The 18,030-nt window shown below is 39.3% G+C and overlaps 1 protein-coding gene across 1 annotated transcript in view; it reads right to left on the reverse strand.

Annotated features, from left to right (window-relative positions):
- The window catches only part of tbl1xr1a (TBL1X/Y related 1a), a 54,303-nt gene extending 36,547 nt beyond the window's left edge, over positions 1 to 17,756 (reverse strand). The window contains exon 1 of the mRNA XM_080877064.1: positions 17,455 to 17,756. The gene's annotated coding sequence lies outside the window, so the exon portion shown is untranslated. The remainder of the gene's footprint in view (positions 1 to 17,454) is intronic.
- Positions 17,757 to 18,030: the final 274 nt, after the last annotated feature.

Below are 18,030 nucleotides of genomic sequence, written 5' to 3' on the forward strand. Positions count from 1 at the left end.
GTAAATTCTCGACTGTCTCATACTTCTGTTTAATAAGTTTTCTGTTTGACGTTTAGTCAGCTGTGTGAAAACCAAGGAGGAACCCACCCGGGGGATTAATAAAGTTTTATTTTATCTAATCTAATAACTTTAATCTCAGCCAAACCGATTTACTCACGAACAAACAAAACACTGAAAAAAGCCCAACAATAACATTTTTAGGTTGTCTAAGTGACTTATATATTACGTTTAACCCGAGCAGCGAAACTCCGCGGTGATCTGAAAATGATGTGCCGGGAGTTTTGCCGTTCTCGGCCGCATCAGTAATCCTCAAGCTCCCGGCTAGCTGTCGAGCTGGTGGGTAGCAGACGCCTCTGAAAACGTCGAAGCACTTTTGCAAATATGGGATATCTTGATAAACCGAGCAGATATTTGATGTTTACACAACTACTTTCTCGCCTGAAAATATGTTAAAAGTTTATTTTGTGACCCAGAAAGATTAGTATGAGTAATTTTAAAACTTAGTAGCGGCCGCCATTGCTGGAAACTGGAGTTTGGCTGGGCCGCGCTATGAATTCTGGGATATGGTAGTAATTTGGACAGCCTTATAATCGCAGTATAATCGCAGCCTTTGCGGTTAGAAAATTGCACTTGATCATGTCGCGATATTATCGCAAATGCGATATATCGTTCAGCCCTAAAAAATACTGTCTTTTTTTGCACAGCTTTTTGTCATAAAGCGTCCCTGTTTCCTTGCAGGGGACCCTCGGCCCAAAGATAATTTAAACTAAAGTCATACTGACTTAGTACAGTCTAAGGCCACACACTGGATATGTGAATATGAAGGTCACAGGTTACTACAGAAATATAATTAACACTAGGGCTGCCACAAACGATTATTTTGATAGTCGACTAGTCACCAATTATTTTTGCGATTAGTCGACCAATCAGATCATGCATCATGGATGTAAAATGTACAGCTTATTGCACCAGCATGCATCTGCTCTTATATAACTATCATTAGCTTACAGCTTGAAGTGTTTATGGTATGTGCTAACTAAAAATAAAGACAAGATGATAGTTTATTAAATTTTAATGAAATCTGCAGATTGTTTTGGTGAAGTTTAATAAACTCAGCCGTTTGCTAACAGTCTAAAATATAACAGGACACCGGAGTATATTCTCGAGCATCTCACACTTCTGATAATCAGCTGTCTACTTGACGTTTATTCAGCTGTGTAAAAACTATAACTTTAATCTCAGCCAAACCGATTTACTCAGGAACAAATAAAATACTTAAAAAAAGCCAAACAATATGGTGGGTTTGAAAATTTGCCAGGAGTCCGGTGTTCTCACGGGCTCTAGTGAGCCTTGCCCCCGGCTAGCTATCGAGCTGGTGGGTAACAGACATCTCCGAAAACGTCGGAGTGCTTTTGAAAATATGTGGTGTCTTGATAAACTGAGCAGATATTTGAGGTTTCCACAGCTACATTCTTGCCTGAAAATATGTTAAACGTTTATTTTGTGACCCAGAAAGAATAATAAGAGTAATATTAAAACTAACTAGCTGCCGCCATTGTTGGAAACTGAGCTGGGCTGCGCTATGAATTCTGGGACACAGCTCCTTCTTCTTCTTCGGGGTTTAATGGCAGCTGGCATCCTTGTACATGCAGTGCTGCCATCTTCTGTTTCAGTCCGTTATTACACTCTTAAATCCTACTACTTATTGCTGCGTCTTTTGGGATCTTAGAAAGCTTCAAACTATGCGTCGACGATTTTAATAGTCGACTAATCGTGGCAGCCCTAATTAACACCATAAAAAAATACACCTAACTGCTAACTGCACACCTCTTAGACCTGCATCAATTTATTAGTGATTTGCTGAAATATCGGCATCGGCATTCATAACAGCCAAGAAATGGAAATTTAAAAAAAATAAAAAACCCTCAACTACCTTACAACTGTTAACACAGCACGGTTTGTCCAAAAGAGAACTCTGTCCAACGTTAGCAACACACATTTGGAATGCAACAAACACAACAACCACCTGATCGGAGCAGAGACAGGCGGTGGGATTTTCATGTATTTAAAAGAAAAAAAAGAGACTGGCCAAATATCTGATTTTAAGATCAAAATGTAAGTATCGGTCTGTAAAAAAAAAAAATCCACCACCACTGTCTTTTCTGTTTCTTTTTGCTGATTTTGTTGCATCCCTAGTTCAAAGGTCATTTATTAACCTTTTAATATCCCTTCTCTCCAATACCATGCTCTGAAATCCACGTCATGTACAGCAAAAAAAAAAAACATAACCCAAAAATGGGCCGCAGGCCTTTCACTCAACAACAGTGCTGCATCATAAACAGGGGTCATATGCCCAAGTCCTTGTTAATACCACTAATCCGTGATGAGATCGGTTTTCTTTTGTCTGATCCAAGGCCATATGAGACGAGCTCAACCAACTGCAGATCCTTCAGATTTATGCCAGAATCACAGATAAAAACATCAACTACTAAAACAATGCTAAGCCCGGACAATCCCTGATAATAATGCAATGCAATATATCACAGCACAGGATCCCATGACATTTAGCTGGGCTTAAACACACCTCAGCTTTCTCCTTCTCTCCTCAAGTACAGAGGAGGGCCAAACCCTGGACAGAGCAAACCAGAATCACAGGGAGCTTGTTAGAGTCTGGGACACGCTGTGGGTCATTTTGGGCCTCTTGGGAATTATGGAAATTCATATTTCAGTAAAGCTGGTGTGTGTAAAATGACATCCTTGTGATCTGGATACTCGTAATAAGTTTAGTGTTTGACCTCAGACGTTAGCAGCACAAATTTAAGGTTATTAAATTTGTGCTGGTCAGCTCCAGACAAAAATACAGTGAATTCTTCTATAAAATAACAATAAATAATTAGGAGAGAGCAGAGTGAGTGATCTGAAGAAAAGAAAATGGATGGAAGGTTAAAGAGCAAAGTTGGAATTTACAATTTAGGATTTCTCCTAGTCTCACAAATAATTTCAGGGAGGCCAACTTAGCGGGCTGCTGTTTGGTCACAGTATTTTCTATTTTACTCCATACCTGAATCCCACAACAGGTGAGCAGCAAAAACGAAACACTGTAGAGATGTTTCAGAGCATCTTTCTGGTTTTAACCCGAGAAGATACTCAAAGATGATCACTGCTACAGCTGCTCTGCCTGAGGCAGCATACCTGTTTGGATCCTCTAATGACAGACCAGGACCAAACAGATGTGGCTGAGGCTTCCACACAGTGTATCACTTCAGCTGGACGAGATGTGCTTACATATGAGATTTACTCAATATGCCCTGTGTCTTCTTTGCTTCACAATATCTGTTTGGTCCGAAATTAACATCATGTCCACTAAAGGCCGAACCCAAAGCTAGCTTAAGCTGTAGTTTTTGGTGATTAAAATGATCACCCTAATGAAAAATAAAGACAAGTGTAAACAAACAAACAAAAATAAAGTAAAAATTCAAATGGAGCCATGGCTAATAAAACCTTGTTTTTGTTCTGTTTTCTTCAAGATTCTACATTAAATCATCATCATGCTATGTCGACCACAGGAGATGCAAAAGTATGATGCAGTCTGCAGTTTTTCGCTTATGCAGAAGACACATCAGATAAGAAAACACACTCAGCACGAAGAAGGGCACACATAAGAAGATATGAAAGAGTAAGTCGCCGTTCATATCGTTACGTATTATTGGACACTCTGGCACTGCACAAGCAGAATCCCTGATTTGAACATGCCCAGTATTTTCTGTTTCAGAGCAAAGGGAAGTTTTTATTGTGCAGTCTTTAAAACTTCTGCCAGACTTGCTTCATCACCAAATAAATCCATCAGGCATCTTTACATGTGAACGCGTTTCACTAATGCTACTTTTTCACCTTGGTGTGTTGAGAAGCGTGGCTTTTGCAGCTAACCAGATCATAAGTATTTAGGCAGCATTAATAAAGGAGGTAATATTTCTCTAAAGCCATCCTTTGGATCATAACCCAGTTCCTGGACCTTGGGTTCATGTTTATTTGATTCAAAAAGGGAAAATCCACATTAATACACATGAGAACAAAGTTCCATTATATAAATATGCCCAATTTAGCCATATGGGCCAAATTCCTGCAGTCCCTGAGAGGCTAATGGCATTTACAGATAGTAAAGCAAAGCAATGTAAAAAAACGTCCATTTACAGATAAGAGCCAGAAGCATTTGACTGATGAAACAAACACAAACCAGATAAAATATTAATCCAAGCCACACCCAAGCACATGAACACAAATAGAAACACTTTACGGTAATAAATCAATGACTTGTAATAAATCAATGACTTGTAGTTGTTGATGATTGGCTCATGAACAAAAAAAGAACATTACTACTTCCATTTCTCTTATTACTTGACTGAGCCTTTAAAGCAGATCGTGCTTTAATCTGGCATTCATTAATAGCCATTAATGCAGGTGTAACGTGTTTAATGTTCGAAAGCCACACAAAAAATAATAATTAAAAAAAAACTTGAGAAACAATCCACTAACTTCAAATCAAATCAAATCAAATCACTTTTTATTGTCACATCACATGTGCAGGCACACTGGCACAGCACATGCGAGTGAAATTCTTGTGTGCGAGCCCCACAAGCAACAGAGATGTGCAAACACAACAACACAAACGAGCAAAATACAAGAATGGCCAACCTGAAACTAATAAATATATGTACAATATATAATAGTGTATGCATTTCTGGATGTGTATACTAAATATTTTCCTACGTGTGTGTGTGTGTGTGTGTGTGTGTGTGTGTGTGTGTGTGTGTGTGTGTGTGTGTGTGTGTGTGTGTACACATTTTTACAAATTAAATAGTAAAAAAATAAAATAAAATAATAATAATAAAATATATAAAATATACAGAGTTGAATATGTGCAAAACAAGTGGCATTTATATACAGTGTGGAGTGCATAATGTTGAAGTTCCAGTAGTGAAGCTGAGGTGTCTATGACGTGTTCAGCAGTCTGATGGCCTGATGGAAAAAGCTGTCTCTCAGTCTGCTGGTACGGGACCGGATGCTGCAGAACCTCCTTCCTGATGGAAGCAGTCTGAACAGTTTATGGCTGGGGTGACTGGAGTCCTTGATGATCCTCCCCGCTCTAACTTGCTTTTTGCTGCAGTGAAAAAGCATTAAAACTGCAGTGTATAAAACTGACCTGTAAATTTTCTGTACTATCGGTTTGCTCCAGTTTTATTAAGGCCAACCTCATTTCTCAGATTCCAGCAATGCTAAGCATTCACTACGACACCAGTGATAACATCAAACACGCTTGCCAAAAAAAAAAAAGTAGTGTAACAGGCTGAACAGTCAGTCAAGCAGTTCCTGCAACATGATAAAATCTGCACCCACAGTGCAGCTGCGGCGTGGCGTTCCTGTGTTGGCGGGTTAACCCGGGACCTGGAAGGCGTGGAATGCCCCAGTGGCCCTTTGTCTTTTCTTTCTGCTGACACTGTGACAGCAGCTGTGCTGGGGCGTTCCTGTGAGCCAATTAGCAAAGTGAGCATTCCATTCACAGTTTAACATCTCTTCGGATCCATGTGGTTCAATCAGAGGCTCATGTCATGGAGTTGGTCCTTTGCAAAAATACTGTCTTAATGTTAGATCTGTCAGAAAAGCACCTGCTGTTTGACAGAGCTCTCCAAGAAGCCAAGTAGAAAAGCCATCTCTGCTGGGAGGCCTCAGCCTCATTTATTAAACCTAAATGAACATTCAAGATAAATGAGTATCTGAAATATAGCACATTAGGGTAGGAAGGTGAATGAGTCTATCAGTGTCAGAGGGGTCAGGTTGTAGAGACCATGCTGTATGTCTTCATGAATATGATTGCACTGGATGAGTCAGCTGATGAATGAGCTGGTAAGCGCCAAGTAAAATTAGCAACTAATGCCACTAATGGTAGGATATTTATATCCTAGCAATATTACATTCACATCATGTTTTTTTTTATATTTTAACCAGTTGCAATGGCTAACATGGGTCACGCTAACTCATAGAGATGAGATCCAAATTTTTAAAAATGCCACATTTTTCAACTACAGCTCTATAGCAGAAGATTAATCCGTGAGATTAACACTAGCTGTATAAACTCAGTAATTTCTGAAGGCAGGCTTTCTAAATTAAGCTGGAAAAAAGAGATAAAAGAAAAGATAGACCACCTCCTCAATAGACTCAATAGGGTGAATGCAGCATGTCGTGTAGAACAGCTTTGAGTGTTCAGTAAGAGTAGCAAATGGATTTATGAATACCAGTCGATTTACAACATTTAAGATGGATGAAGCTACCATTATGTTGCCCATCATGTCTCTTGTTGCCATGCTCCACCATATCTCCTGGAGATGAGCTTTTAGATTCAGCTAAGAATCTAAAAAAAAAAAACTACTAGACTTTCAGTCAACAACACTCGAGCGCATGTCTGCTCCAGCCAGATCATTTTTGTGTTTACTTTCAGACTTTAGGTAATTAAAATGATTAATATAAAGCTACACAGTTTCAAGCAACTCATTGTTTCCCAAAACAGTTTCGCTATCAAATCCAAAGTCTGCATGACCCACAGCAGCTAAACTAAAGGTTGCAACAGACCAAAATTATCCTTACTTCAGTGTTGCACTCTTCCTGGTTGTACTTGTAATGGCAAGGAATAGACCAATCTTTGTGAAAGTTCAACTGAAACAGTGAACATACCAAAGCTCTGCTAATAACTTTCCTGCATTTCCTAGATAGGACTTTATCACAGCTGCGATCGGAACCCTTTCTATACTTTTCCCCAAATTATAGTCAGCCCTGAGCTCACATTCCTTATCAGTCTAGCAAAAAAAGACCTGAAAGCCTCTGCATACCCTTCACTTAAAAGTATAAACCATGTGTTTGTCCCGCCAGCTGGCTGTGTTTGCCATGCATCAAGAACTTAAGGCCACAGACATCTGTTTGCACAATTTACAAGAAACTGCAGCTGGCATGTGTACTGATTCTTCAATGCTGTTTTAACAGAAAGAAAATTTAAGTAGCTGTAAATAAAATAACTGAATCTGATATTAAATACAATTTTGAAATGATACTGGCACATATGGAAAAATCAATCAAAGCACAATTTTTCCGCACATCAAAACTAGGAATGAATTCAACGATAGGTCTCCGTTTAATGATAGTGGGCATCTTTTGTTGTTTTATTTTGCCACTTCAGTGGACTCAGAGATTCCAGTACAATAAATTATTTATATCTAAAGCACCACTGGCGGCAGTGCCTCCTTTTCTTTTTGTTGTGTTACACAGAAGCCCTGGTTGTAGATGTCATCTTGCTCTTGTTCTCAAAACAAAGGTGGCGCTAAATTGTGGTCTGTAACATGCACTAAGGCATAAGACTTTCATGCAGTTTTTTAAAACACAGTAAGCAATTTTTATCAGTATTGTTGCAACATGAAGTCAGATTGTGCTTAGGCCTAAGTTCAGCTAGGACAATCTCATATGGAGAAGGTACTATTAGAAGAAAATCAAGGTCTCATTAAGAGGTATAAAAACTCTTTCTTGTTTGCCTAAATACAAACTAAAAGTTACTTTCTTTTTCGATGTCAAGCAGCCACCATGTTATTACTGATCTCTAGTTTTTGTTAGAGCATGCAGTACATTCCAAACTAACAAAACATAAAATTATAAAATCCCAATCTTTCGTCATAAACAGCACAGTGGAATAGTTCATTACTAACAGGGTATTATTAGTCATATCATACTCTACTGGAATATATCACAAGATCCAGCAGTCCTACTCATGAGGTAAATGAAATTGTGGATTGGGACTTTCCCCAGAGTTTGGACGGAAGCTGCAGGCCATACATAATCACCCTGGGTCACTGCAGCAGAGGGGAAAGGGAGCTGCAGGCCTGTAAACTTCAAAGCCTTTTGAGTAAAGAGGGGGAGGGGCCGCTGAGCACCAAGCATTCTTCACAATGTTGAACTTGACCCCTGAGGTTGCCACACACACCATGTGACTGCTGTCAACTGTGTGTGTGTGTGTGTGTGTGTGTGTGTGTGTGTGTGTGTGTGTGTGTGTGTGTGTGTGTGTGGTGCAGATCTGCGTGGATGCGCATGTAGCATGACTGTGTGTGTGAGAGAGAGAGAGCGTTTTGAATACAGTCCTCAAAGATAATAAGCACACCTAACTCCTGGACCTTCAAACTTACAATTTAAACCAATTAAATAACAGGTTTGAACTATTTGGTAAATATAGCTAACCACTGTATTGGAGGATAATTTCTGTGATCAGATCAAATACCATACAAAACACAAGCCTGCCAAAGGAGAAAAACTCCACTTAGAATCAAATTACATTACACAAAGGCCCATTTCCTTTGTTACCCTGTCAGCTCTAACAAGCAGGAAGTTTTGTGTTATTCATTTGTTTTTTGTGCCACAAGCACAAAGGTACTAAATTACCTCAAGTATGTAAATAGCACAGTGTTACTGTAAATCTTTATTTCCACATCCACAACAACGTTTTTAAGTGTTAATAGAACAAAAGAACAATGTTACGACTTTACACAATTGTGACAAATATCTGAGCAACATGTTCAGCTGCCTCTCCAGAGAGTCTCTCATCCAGGTTTGCCATCTTGGACTGTAGCCATGGTGATACTCCTCGTTTCCCTCTACAGTGAGCTGTCTATACGAGCACGTGAACTGGAAATGGGGGAAAATCTGACATATGTTGACCCTAAAGCCAGAGGTTTTAATGCCACAAAGATCGCTATCATTTTAACCCGCTATTATCACCATGGTAACTTTCACACTTTCACTGAATCTTCTTTTTTCTGACGCCATTCAAGAATGACAAACATATATGACCGGCAATGCCACAGGATGTTGCTGACAGCAGCACTCAGTGGATGACTGAGCTGAGGTTAATGTCACACCATTAACAGCTCAAGTCCTTTTGAACCCAACAGTCAAAGAAGTAAATAATGAACTTTTATGGCCGTGATGCATCATGTTAAAAGCATAAACTAATTGTTACTGTCCAACATTATTTATAGACCACCCAAATCTTGTATTTATCTGTGTTTAACTCACAGTTTTAGTGACGTACTGATCTAATTTACGTAAAGCCCCTTATGTTATACAACAACTATCTGTGGTAAATTTCCAGGTCAATTCAATCAAGTCAATTAAAATTACGTTTCCGACATCCCAGAAATTATACACACAAACCCTGTACTCATTGAGGAAATAAGACCTACTTATTGTTTAGTTATGGCAGGTATGTACACGATCCAGGGTAGTTCCATATTTGTGCGTCTCTCCATCTCGTGTCAGGCCATTATCTAACCAAGGAAGACATTTTCACTCACTGCACTTTAGTCCATTTTGTCTTTCCCTTTTCAATTCACAACACTGATGACGGGCACTGGTTACATAACTGTACTACTCCACCACCACGCTTCCTCTGTGATTTATTAAGGCCAAGCAATAAATGTGTCCTGTGTAGATAACATGACTCAGCTGCCTGCTCTGTAGCAAAACCTTATTCTTCTGTCCTATGCTCAGCATGTGCTCTACTATATCAATGACAAACAGGCAAATTCAGTCCATATTAAAAACATCCACACAATATTTCAAAGATCACGACTTGAACTTGAAGCTTTCCTTTGTTGTCCTATTTTATACTCTGGTGTTAGACACAATAGGGTCAGTCATAAACGTCGTGCTCACAAGACAATCAGAGAAATGAACCAGTATGTGAATGTTCAACAACCTTGGCAGTTTAGAAACAGTTACCAAGGCAATTAGCTGTCACAGTCCAACGGGATTTCGACACATCTCTGCCTGTTTACTGAAATGTTGTGCTTCAGCTCAGGAAATTGTAAAATTTACAGGAAGTTGATTACAGCCACTCAAACAATAATAATAATAATAATGTATACTTATTTGCTCCCCGTGGCAAAATTACTTGTTTTTCTCTGCATTTGACCCATTCAAATGCAGTGAAGCAGTGGGCAGCCACTAAGCAGGCGCCCAGGGAGCAGTGTGTAGGGACGGTACCTTGCACAGGGGTACCTCAGGGTAGCTGTTCAGTGGATTCGAACCCCCAACCTTCCGATCATGGGGCGACCACTCTACCTACTGAGCTATCCCTGCCCCCAAAGCTTTCTATCATGCCATAGCTAATCTATCAAAAAACTCAAGTACTGATGAATCCAAAGTTAAGCATGTTATCAGTTAAGATAATGTTTTAAAGATCATTCTAGCTTCTTCTAGTGCGTGTTTTAGAAGCTATATTACCTCATCGATAAATAGTGGTAGCGTGAAAGGAAATGTGAAAGTAGAAAAACACGACACAACCTCCATCATGTTGCCGTTTCAAGTTTCACAGTTACCAACAGGCAATGTTTTTCCTGGTTTAAACACTCCTTGGTCCACATATAGTTAAGACAAAGAGTCTTTGTTACTGTAGCTGACACACATTTAGGCATTTTCCTGTTATTCTATGACCATTTCACAAAAATGTAATTTAAACCCCACAATAAATTATACACTGCTTAAAGGTATTTTATAAATGACAGTTCTGGTGGTTTTCCTGTAGTTAAATGCCAAAACCTCCCTGATGGTTTTGAATATGACATTTTTGTAGGGAAAAAGCCAATAGTGTTGAGCTGCTGGATAATACCAAGCAAGCCAATTGTAGCTCATTCCCCCCTTTAATGCAGTACATTAATATTATCATTAAAATATTAAACCTAATCTTCCAATGTAAAGCTTCATGTTGATGTGAATGTCACCCACCTCTTACATCACGGGCATATGTGGGCGCATCCACACCATGGACATAAAAGATGCTGAACTGCTTTAAACTTACATTCTACTGATTAACTGCAATCCTTCTAGCGACCCTTGTGGTTGCAAAAAGACTAAGTTATACAGAAGTTCGATCCCTCAAATCCCTCAGCTCAGTAAACACTATCCTGATGACTTTATGGCCTCAAGCGCTACGTCTGAGTCCTACTGAATAAAACATTAAGTTCATTGTGTAAATTACAGTTACTCAGAAATGAAGATTATCCTGGACATACTCATTATCTAACAACTTCTCAACTGCAAGTTGGTAGCCAAAGAGTGCAGTTTCACAGTCTGATCCGCCAGCCGCTCCTCACTTTTGGCTTCCACACACACAGCTCACCCTGAGGCTTCATAACGGGACTTCCACCTATTATACCATCCCTGTGTGTGAGAGAGCGCAGGCACACACACACACAAACAAGTTCATGCTCACAACTTTGTCCTCTGTGAAATTAATGTGAATATGTGGAGCTTCTACACCGATCCCTCATCATCCACTAATGGTCACACTTATGTTCACTAATTACAGCAGGGAACCTCTCCCGCTCCCTGATATAGACTATGTTCATTCTCTTCAAGCTAGAAGTGGCAAATAAACTCCCCACTCTTTCTCTTTCACTTGTTTTTGGGCAACCTACAGTTGGCTGGACACTGGCAACTTTACAGGGAGGCAAAAGGACAATCAGACTACAAAGAAGATTGCTTTAATTGCTTTACCACTGCAAAGTTGCCAATTTCAGGTTAAGTATTTATAGATGCGGATTTCTGCTGAAGACAATATGCGTCACGTTTGAATGAGGGTAAACAATGAGGGCAATGTTTCTGAAGACAATGTTTCTCACTGTCTTAGTTCGAGAGGATCATTGCAGCATTAAAAAAAGCATGTTTTATGTATACAGAGGAAAAAGTGCTTCTACATCTTTGGAGAGAGCAGACACGCACATGGTGAAACACAAAATAGACACAGTACAGAAACTAGCATCATTTCTGTTAAGCTCCAATTTACACTTGTGTGTTTGTATGCGTTCTAGACGTGAGACAGAACTATATTTTAAACATCTATAAATACAGTAAAAATAGGTGATTCAGACATTATGAGCCTTTCAAAGATCAGTTTCCTTCCCATTCCATCTCCTACCTACATGCAGGATTATTATTTTAATCTCTGTGGATGTCTGTTCAGAGTCTATTCAGGTGTGACTTACGATGCAAAACACTACAACGGGTGCAAAAAAGGAGCAGAGGGGAGGCCAGCACATGCTGTGTATGAGCTCTTCTTTCTTTTGTCTTTTTTTAACCAAAAAACCCACATAACATGTTCAGCGGTGATCCCAATTTTAACGATCAACACAAAGCTTTAGGTTTTGGTGGGTTTCTCTTGTTGTGTGGTTCAGTTCTTTAAAAACACAACTGAACTGATACAACCAGAGTAAAGAGGAGTAGCTCTGATCATAACAGCACATAAACCAAGATAAAAGCGCATATCTGAGATTGCTGTGAACTCAACAGTGACACTTCCACAGAGAGTAAAAGTCACACCAAGCTACTGTACAGGACAAAGTGATTTGTCTTTATACGCTGAGCTGAAAGAGACATACAGTAGCACAATTTTAGTATCTATATCTTCACGTTTATAGATTTGATAGTTATAGCTGTAAAAATAGCTGTCACTGTCTTGTCGGGTGACACACTGATTTTTCATTTATAGTACTATGTATGGTACGTCTCTGTAGGTAGATGGGCAGTATGTAGCTGCCACCTGACTGCGAACATGCTACCACTGCTAAACCATAATTTCCCCATTATAGTCATCTGTAGGGCTGCTCGATTATGGCAAAAATGATAATCACGATTATTTTCACTGAAATTGAGATCACGATTATTTGACGATATTTATTTAACCCTTTAAGACCTACTATAGAACCAAGTCCACCAGAGCTTATATTATTTTTTTTACATGCTGTAGTGCCATTTGTGGGAGCATTTCAAGTTGCTATACATCAATACAACTGTTATAGCCCATATTTTAATAATATGTATGCATTAAGTCCATAGTAATTACATAAATTGCAAAAAAGTGCAATAAACTACAAAAAAAATTGAAAATCGCTTTTGTTTTGTTTACATATATTTCTACTTGGAGAAATTTAAGAGGCTTATCCCTCAAAACTTTAAATACAATAAAGTTGCAAAAAATAGTTTACAACAACAGGAAATTTATTTTGAGTGTCTTCATAGTTTTATTTTGGAGATACAGCAATTTTTATATACTGCAGGAAAAACAAAAAACAATCCTATGATGCAGATTTGCAAAGAAAACAGCATGTGCATCATTTCACTGTGGGAAGTGTTACGAACAGCTGATAGGAACGGCAAAGCGTGTTTCTGGAATATTATGTTTTTGTTCCTGCAAGCGCTTTTTATGCAATTTTTGCAAAGCTATATGTGGAAGGAAACCGTGACCGAGGACAAGCTGATGGCATCAGATGTAAGTACAACTCCTCCAGTTTCATATGCAAAACAAATTATTGCGCTAGCTTACACGGTTCAGGTTCTACAGGGATTTAAAAATAGTTACGCAAAACGGAGCGTGCTGCTCTGACCGGCTTTAAAGGGTTAACAATGACTTTAAAAAAATAATATAAAATAGTGTGCAACACCACTGAAGTTTTTTTTTTTTTAAACTCTCTTTTCAACCAACGGCAGTCACTCTCCAAATAACTTCTGCTTAGCTTTCCGAGCTTCCCTCGGGTCCTCTTAATCAGCGGTCTCCAACCTTTTTTGCGCCACGGACCGGTTTATGCCCGACAATATTTTCACGGACCGGCCTTTAAGGTGTCGCGGATAAATTAGGGAGGGGCTAATAATCGGCTCAGTCATTTTTAATGATCGTTGAAAGCCCAGATCGTAATCGTGATTAAAATTCGATTAATTGAGCAGCCCTAGTCATCTGTGCACTAGGACAAACAAAGGATGTGTTGCTTAATAGCAGTCAAAAATTGCACTATGACACCATAAAAACTGACAGAGAGCTCACTGCTGACATATGCATATCCAGCCCAACAATGTGAGATTAGATAGCAGACTTTGTAGTCGTCAATGATTCCTGATTAAAGAAAAAAATACTGAATAACTGTGAGGTCACACAACTGGCTTTGTGTCATTGTCATTTCTGGGGATGAACCCATAACAACAGATATAACGAGAGTGAAAGTAAATAAAAAAGCCTTGTAAACGAGCCTTGAACTTGTAAACTAACTTGACCACAGTGTGAAATACCTCAGAACAGCTCACCCGTTGCTGTTAGCTTCATCTATGCCACGTTAGTTCTCCACTAGAACTGAACTGAAAAGAACAGATAAGCTAACAGATCGGCAGGTTGCTCCCGATATCCGATCCAGCACTTTCAGTTAGGATTATACTGACATCTAAAAATCAGCTCTCATGCATTCATAAATGGTGACCTCCTGGTCACAAAAACAGGAGACACATTAAATAGCTGACACATAGAGCAAACCTCAAGTTTATTCTTCTGGAGCACACTTACTGTATGGATAGCCCTAAGGGTGGTAAACGCTGTAGATGCACGTGAATAAGGACACAAGTATATGTTTCAGCTGATGCTAACAGCCCATATTAGTAGGGCTGAATGATATATCGCATTTGCGATAATATCGCGACATGATCAAGTGCAATTTTCTAACCGCAAAGGCTGCGATTATACTCTGGACATGTCCAAATTCATGGGCTGCATCCTCCTGAGGCCGCATTTGTAGACCGATTACGTCACAGCGACGCGCCGAAGGCTGTCCAAATTACTACCATATCCCAGAATTCATAGCGCGGCCCAGCCAAACTCCAGTTTCCAGCAATGGCGGCCGCTACTAAGTTTTAAAATTACTCATACTAATCTTTCAGGGTCACAAAATAAACTTTTAACATATTTTCAGGCGAGAAAGTAGTTGTGTAAACATCAAATATCTGCTCGGTTTATCAAGATATCCCATATTTGCAAAAGTGCTTCGACGTTTTCAGAGGCGTCTGCTACCCACCAGCTCGACAGCTAGCCGGGAGCTCGAGGGTTACTGATGCGGCCGAGAACGGCAAAACTCCCGGCACATCATTTTCAGATCACCGCGGAGTTTCGCTGCTCGGGTTAAACGTAATATATAAGTCACTTAGACAACCTAAAAATGTTATTGTTGGGCTTTTTTCAGTGTTTTGTTTGTTCGTGAGTAAATCGGTTTGGCTGAGATTAAAGTTATTAGATTAGATAAAATAAAACTTTATTAATCCCCCGGGTGGGTTCCTCCTTGGTTTTCACACAGCTGACTAAACGTCAAACAGAAAACTTATTAAACAGAAGTATGAGACAGTCGAGAATTTACACCAGTGTCTGGTTATATTTTAGATAGCAAGAAGCAGACGGCCGAGTTTATTAAACTCCACCGAGACAGCGGTGACGCTAATCAGAACTAGACCGTCCAATTTCACGCCTTTAAATTTTAAAGGCGTGTTTGTGTGTGTGTTTATACAATTGCTATTATGTTTGCACTTTATGTGTAATGTTACTGACTGCAGAGATCAGTAAGATGTGTGTATTTTTTATTTATTAGTTTTATTTATTTAATATTATTTTTTAATTGAATGACTGTCTAGTAGTTCACAGATGTCGAAAAACTGAGTGTGGTAAAGCCACTGATTTTGTTTATGTATATTTCTGCAATCTGCACATTGTACTGACTTTCATTTTAATGTTTACACCAGGGTTCCTTGTCAGCACTTTATGCTCAGATGTTTGTAAGCTAAAAATAAACTATTGTGTATGTTCAAATATACTGTTGTGATTGAAGAAGTTAAATAAAAATGTCAGTCATCAATTCATGCATCACCTCATGTCATCATAACAGAGGTCTGTCTTCCAGGAAAGAACAGTTTAAAATTAATGTAATATAGTATTGGCCATACTATATGATGTATTGCTTGTCTTTGTTTAATAATACAGAAGACAAAGACCTTAAAAAATAATCGCATATCGCATCGCAATCGCAATATTGGGGCAAAAAATCGCAATTAGATTATTTTCCATAATCGTTCAGCCCTACATATTAGCCTATCGGAATATATCTGTTTCTGCGTCACTTTATTTAACTCTCTGCATTGTCTGCAGCACATGTAGCAGAGTATGCCCTGTAGGCAATTTTAAACTCTTACGCACTGTGAATATGAAGCACAGACACCTTGCCTGACCTTAAAACCCACAAAGACAAAAAAAAGCAATGACCTGAGATGACATGTTTTATGGTGTGGTTGGTCCTTAGCTTCAAAGAGTTGATAATTATCAGCTATGAAACCCAATAAGAGCTGCCCTTAATAAAATGAGGGCTGCTTAAGCCCGAGTTTATGTGTGAATACTGGACTCAAGACTGTGTGTGTTACATAACATACTTTAAATATTCGTTACAATGTTTAAAGAACTAAAATCCCATGAAAGGACCAGGTCAATTAAAAAAATAATGACAAATGAATTTAAAAATATCGATATATATTAAAGCCTACAAATATCTTAACCCAGTTAGCCTGTGAAATGTAACTGAGGCTAAACAGTCTCTATTGCCAGCCTTTTCCTTGCTAGATAGTGAAGGCTTATCTGGGACTGGTACATTGTGTCATTGAGTTGAGCTTTGCAAGGTTGGCAAGTGGCCCTCCTGTGTGTGTGTGTGTGTGTGTGTGTGTGTGTGTGTGTGTGTGTGTGTGTGTGTCTGTCTGTCTGTGTGTATTCGACCCTCCCCCATATCGTCCATGGCTTTGGAACAACCAGCTCCACAGCTCTGTAATAAGCTTTCAATCAAAGTGGCACAAAGGTAACAAAGTAAATAACATGATGAAATACTATGACCTGAACTTTGTCACAATTATGAATCCAAGGTATGCTACAGACAAAAAAATAAACAAGAGCCTGTAAAGCACAACACAACAGACTGGCACAACTGCTAACTGGGCTCAAACAGTTTCAGTTTTGATTCATAACCCTTCATGGTTTTATAGACACACTGCGTTATTTAACAAGTACAAAGTGCGTTGAAACACACAAATTGTCCAAGTTAAGTAAGAGAAAACAGAATAAATTAAACCATAACTGGCGAAAATAGTTACTTCACAATAATAAAACTTAAGTGACAAAGTAAAAAGTTTGATGTCATATTCAATCTAATTTATTGTGGGTTGAATCCAATATAAATTATCTTAGAAATGTATATTCTAATGACTTGGGTTTAAATAATACAAAAAATATATTACACTGGTTTTAATTCAAAGCTAGTAGGAGTTGCAGGAAGGAAGGGCGCGCTCACAAACACAAACCACGCGCGAGAACTGCTTTCGAACACATGCACACGACACGCGCGCGCCTACTCACGCGCTGAGGCTGCCCATCCCCCACACTCGAGAAAAATTATAAAAATAAACGTCCGAAACAGCGCAATAACCCGGCGAAACCTCGCGTTCACAGCCACGAGTGATCGATCTACGCGAGGTTATCATTTATAACGGCAATAATCAAGCGGAAAGACGGTAAACACTCACCAAAAGCTCCAAATCACACAAGGGGGGTGCCTTCTCCTCTGTGCTCCTAATATGGAATCTCCTCCACCACCGTTGTTTTCTAGCTCTAATTACACCTCGAAAAAAGCGTTATAACTGCCTTCAGACCCGGCCAAGCGGGGCTAGGAATCCCCAATGACCGATGTGTTTTGGAAACACGGGCATATATAGTGATAAATCCCCTTAAAAATGAGCTGGATGTACAGTTGGGTCTAGATTGTAGGTTTGCTCGCTAGTAGAGAAAAGAGCCAAACGGTTCAGTAGCAGCCAACGGCTTCAGACTGAAACACAGAGCATCTGACCTGCCAGGCGAAAATGAGCTAGGCCTGAGCTCCTCTCTCTGCAGGAAGCACACTCCAGTCACATAAACATCAAAATGGGTGTCGCAGTATGGAGAAGGATGGTGTAGTTAGGCTGGGGGTAAGCGGTAACTCCTCAAAAACAACTCAGAAATATTAGGTTAAAATTAATTATCCGTTTATGTTGCTCAGTAGTAGACTGTTATTACTACGTAGCTATTTTTGGAGTGTAGCTGTAGGCATGCTGTTATGCACATGA

Source organism: Rhamphochromis sp. 'chilingali' (assembly GCF_963969265.1).
Source record: "Rhamphochromis sp. 'chilingali' genome assembly, chromosome: 3".
NCBI lineage: Eukaryota > Metazoa > Chordata > Actinopteri > Cichliformes > Cichlidae > Rhamphochromis > Rhamphochromis sp. 'chilingali'.